Here is a 4903-nt window from a genome sequence, read left to right as displayed (position 1 = left end):
GGCCGGCATGGCATGTGGTGCTGGAGATCAAACTCCAGTCCTTGTGCTTGCCTAAGCAGGAGCTTATTCCGCTGAACTGTCTCACCAGCCCTGTGAATTTCAGTAACATGTTAAAACTTAACTGATAGCTGTCTTCACTGCACTCTGTGATGAATGAGGCCAAACTGCTGAGACATAGAGTAACCACGTTTGGTTTTAGGAGGCCATGCTAAAGATATCTTTGAAAAGTCATCATGCTATCAGATTTGGGGATACTGCAGTCTTCTTCTGTTGATGGTTCCTTGGTTCTTTCTGCCCTGAACTGTCTGTTACTTTTCCTGTTGCTGTGACAAAATACCTGACACCCAAAGTCAAAAGAAGGAAGGTTTTCTTACCTTCTTTACACAATCTGTAAAGTTTCAATTCACAGTTTGCTGGCTCCATCTTGTGAAAGATTCTTTCACAATCTGTAAAGTTTCAATTCACAGTTTGCTGGCTCCAAGGCAGAGGAGCACTGCAGAGGGAAAACAGTTCATGGTAAGCAGAAGGCAGCAAAGCAGTGAAGTAGTGTGCAGGGAGTGACAACTGCACTTCTCTTTCTGTCTGGGCAAGGAGAAGACAACTACAGGGCAAGGAACCAGACATGATCCAAATGGAATTCTCTTACAAGCCTCCTCCAGTGTCCATTCTAAAGGAGACTCTTCTAGTCTTTGTCTTTCCCAACACTGTTAGACTAAGACACTAACAAAACACACACACTGTGACATTCAGTCACTCATGTTTTAGTTCTAAGGACAAAACCCAACAGTCCCGAAAGCCTGTTTCTATCCTTATTTGAAATGATACAGCAGCAACTGCTATATATCCGGTTGTGGCTTTAGGCCATAAATGGCTTTTAATTACTGTCTCATTTAAATCATTCAGCCTCCTAATTTCAGACAGAATCTACACAAGCAGAAGATACACACAGAGATCTCTCATTGCTGGTAACTATTTCTCAGTTTGAGTAAATATTTGTTTCTTTTTTTTCTTTTTTTCTTTTTTTTTTTTTGGTGGAACTGAGGATTCCACCAAAGAGAAAAAAAAAAAAAAAAAAAAAGGAACTCAGGCCCTTGTGCTTGCCAAGGAAGCACTTATTCCACTGAGCCCTCTCCCTGGCCCACAAATATTTGTTTCTTACTTCAGTTTCTACGGCAGAAATTAAATCTGGATAGAAAAGCTTTTCATTTTTTTGTGGCTTTTTTTTTTTTTTTTTTGCAGAACCAGGGATTGAACTCAGGCCCTTGCGCTTACCAGGCAAGAGCTTATTCACTGAGCTATCTCCCTGGCCCCTCAATAATGGATTTTTAAACTCATGATTTTAAAATAATGGGTATTTATATGTAAAGTCAAACTTTTTCAGGTTGATATACTATTCCAATCCACCTTACAGTCAACTTGGACTATTTGGTTTTATTCTCACCAGCATTAAAATATTTAGCTTTTATTTTATTTTATTTTATTTTATTTTATTTTATTTTATTTTATTTTTGGTGGAACCGGGGATTGAACTCAAGCTCTTGTGCTTGCCAGGGAAGTGCTTATTCCACTGAGCCATCTCCCTGGCCCCCATTATCTTTTTTTTTTTTTTTTTTTTTTTAGCTTTTTAAAGAGTAAATTATGTAGGGGCTGGGGAGGTGGCTCAGCAGAATAAGCGCTTGCCTGGCAAATGCAAAGGCCTGAGTTCAATCCCCCGTTCCACAAAAAAAAAAAAAAAAGAGTAAATTATGTATATGAGTTTTATAATTCCTAATAGGAAGGAGTAATATTACCTGCTTCTTTGGGCCAACCCTGTTTTGCTTTCGGAGGCCTAAGAGGGAATGTATTCATTCTTTTCATTCTGTTGCCAAAACCAGATGAGTTATCTAACAGAAATTTAAGAGTGGTTTTGTTTGAGGGATCCAGCTCCAGGTCGTCTGTCACTTGGAGATACAGTGTTTCTTTGGGTTTTTTGAGACATGGTCTTCTATGCAGTTCTGTCCTTGAACTTGGAAATCCTCAAGCCTCTGCCTTCCTGCGTGCTGGGATTATAGGTATACACCACCATACCCAGCCTTTTTTAAATTTCAAGATAGGGGCTCACTAAATTGCCCAAACTGGATTTGAACTTGTGATCCTCCTGCCTCAGCCTCTCAAACGTGCTGGGATTATAGACATGTGCCATCACACCCAAATTCTTAAATTTCATTCACGTGGTTTTCTAAGACAATGGACTCATTTTCCACCTTTCCTTCGGGTTCATCTTGAATTCTAAACACTGAAGTGCCTTAGGGACCACTCCTTGGTTCTCTAAATCTATTCCTTCGGCGGGACTTCCTTATTGTAGTGACAGCACAACTCCCTAAATACAGCCAAGCTTGGTGCAATGGCTTTTCACTCAGGGGAGCCGCATTTACAATGGTGCTCCCAAAAGATTATACGGCCCAGAGACAGCATAGCTGCCTCCTATCAAATACGCTCTATGATGGATAAGGTCGCCCACGGACACACCTAAATCTTGTCATAAGCCATACATGACTGATACTATAAATCCGAGTCATACCCTTAAAACTGGTGCCCTTTACGGGACCTAAATGCCATCCCCCAGCTCTCTTCCCACGCCCACCCCCGGGGGAGTGACCCGGAGGCTTCCCCCTGGCGGGCACCAGGTTCCCTGAGGAGACTGCAGTCACCTCAGAGACCGCCCTGGAATCAGAGCCGCGACTCTCGTCTGGCGGCGCCAGACTGAGAAAGTCGGAAGCCGCAGGCTCAACACCCGCAGCCACTCGGCGTCCCGACCACCCCCGCGCACGATCTAGCACAGCTCCAGCGACGTCCCCCGACACGACCTCCCGGCCCCCGAGCCCGGAAGGGTCCGGAGGCTGAAATCCCGCGAGATTGCCCCGCCTCGCCCCGCCCCGCCCCGCCCCGGACCGCCCACCCAGCCCCCTGATTGGCTGGAATCTCGGCGGTCCGGTCCTGTGAGATTCTGCTGGATCTTTTCCAGCCGCCTGTGGAGCGCCGGCTTCCTTTTGGTTTCTCTGGTCCTCTCCACCCGTGGCTCTCGCGACCCTCACTCACCCCAGCCCGGTGTGAGCTCAGCAGCGCTGCTGGGAACACGTAGCTGGGTCGTGGGGTAGGGCTGGGGGCATCGCGACGCCGGTAACCTAGGGAGCGAGTTCTGCGCCGGAGTTGGGTAAGGACTCTGCGCGGGCGCTGCTGCTCGAGGGGTGGAGGAGGAGAAGTGCAGGTTGGAAGGAGGCGAGGCAAATCGGAGTTTTAAAAGTGCACTTCAGGGCCAGGGTTACGGCTCAGTGGCATAAACGCCTGTCTGGCAAGCGCAAGGTCTTGAGTTTGATCCTGGTATCAAAAAAAAAAAAAAGCACTTTAAAACCCCCTGCAGCTTAAGAACACAAAAGTTACTCAAGCTCAGTTTAAATTTTTTTCTCTTCCAAGACACACAAGCCCGAGCCCTTTCGCCTGCGTATTGGCTTCCCCTTCCCCACACACTTTTCGCGAGTAAATTGCGCCTCCAGCCTGAAGGAAGCAGCAGTATCCGTGGGCTCCGCATCCCGCCTTCTAACATGTCAGTGGTTTGCGTTGTGACACAGCCGCCAGCTGTGCTGTGTGACAAACTAGTCCACACCCGAGGCCACCCACCCTGAGACAGTCCCAAGGCCCATCAGTGTACCTAGCTCGGGTCACAGGCGCCCCTCTAAGAGCCCGCGCAATTTCTTTGAATCTGTACTTTAAATTTCTACCTAATCACTTTCTCTTACTGCTGCTCTGAAAATTTTATCGATAGGAATTGATATAATTTCACGGTTTGGGTGGGTGGGGGACCCCCCCTAGGACCTGTGTGGTGACACGCCCTCGCAGCGGAGATGGCCACCTCAGGCTGTTCTCTGACCGCTATAGGGTGCCGCGCGGTGCAGACCGAGTCCACTGGCGCCTGTCCTGGGGTAGCAAACTGTTTGCTTGGGGCAGCCTGAAACCCACAGAACTCAGAAATCCAGGCTACAGTTCTCTGATTTTGAGATTTTAAAAATTCGAGTGCAGAGAAATGCCAGGACTTGAGCAGGGGTGCAAGGCTGTTTAGTGACTTTCAAGAACTGGGACTCCGTACGGTGTAAGGGATGGCGTCTAGCATAATACCCTGTTCGCTTTTAGAAGTAAAAGAGACTGAGGCAAAATTCAAGTTAGTTTAACCCCTGCCTGAAGTATTTACATAGAAGCAGTCTTGCTTAAATTACCCCATTCCTTACTCCTTCACCTGCCCTGTCAGAACTTGGCAAACATAGAAGGAGACAGGACCCATTTAGGGCAATAAGAGACTATTTGCCCATGCTTAACCATAAATCCCTCTGCCAGAGACCTCCCACCTACAGGATATAGGGCCATCACATTCCTGCTGAGACCTGGCACCTACAGGATAGAGGGGCACAGCATTCCTGCCCAGTTGCCATAGGAACAAAGAAACTATAAGGGCAGGTAGGGAACAAAGAACGGGACTTTTTGTGTCTTCTCACTTGAGGAGGGGAGCACATAGGTTGCTGTTTAATTAATAAAAGCACTATCATTCCTTTTAATTTGGTATTCTGTGGGCAGTATATCCAATCCCAGCTGTTACAACAGCCCCTTACTTTTCCCACGATATTAGTGTTTTACCACCTGGCTTGGGGAAAGCCCATTTTCTTTACCATCTCCTCAGTTGTTACTGTAGAGCCACATCCAAAGAGCCTGGCTTCTAAGAAAATCAGGCCTCCAGTTGACTTCTCCCTGTCCAGCCCTAAGAAAAAAATTTAATTCATGCGGCTGGTTGCCATACCTAAGCTACTAGTGGTCATTTGGGTAGTTTGCAGTTTAGGGTAATTGTGGGAAACCCTGCCATAAATAATCTGGTAAA

General features: G+C 46.8%; 1 long non-coding RNA gene across 1 annotated transcript in view; it reads right to left on the bottom strand.

Moving 5' to 3' along the window:
* Positions 1-2845, bottom strand: part of LOC111813310 — a 5316-nt gene extending 2471 nt beyond the window's left edge. Inside the window, exons 1-2 of the long non-coding RNA XR_002818607.1 lie at positions 2691-2845; positions 375-493 (exon numbers count right to left, since the gene is read on the bottom strand). This is a non-coding gene — a long non-coding RNA (uncharacterized LOC111813310). The remainder of the gene's footprint in view (positions 1-374; positions 494-2690) is intronic.
* Between the last annotated feature and the right edge of the window lie 2058 nt (positions 2846-4903).

This window comes from Octodon degus, unplaced genomic scaffold, assembly GCF_000260255.1.
Source record: "Octodon degus isolate 3935 unplaced genomic scaffold, OctDeg1.0 scaffold00007, whole genome shotgun sequence".
Classification (NCBI taxonomy): Eukaryota; Metazoa; Chordata; class Mammalia; order Rodentia; family Octodontidae; genus Octodon; species Octodon degus.
The sequence above is the reverse complement of the archived record's forward strand: the minus strand, read 5'-3'. Positions and strand labels throughout refer to the sequence as shown.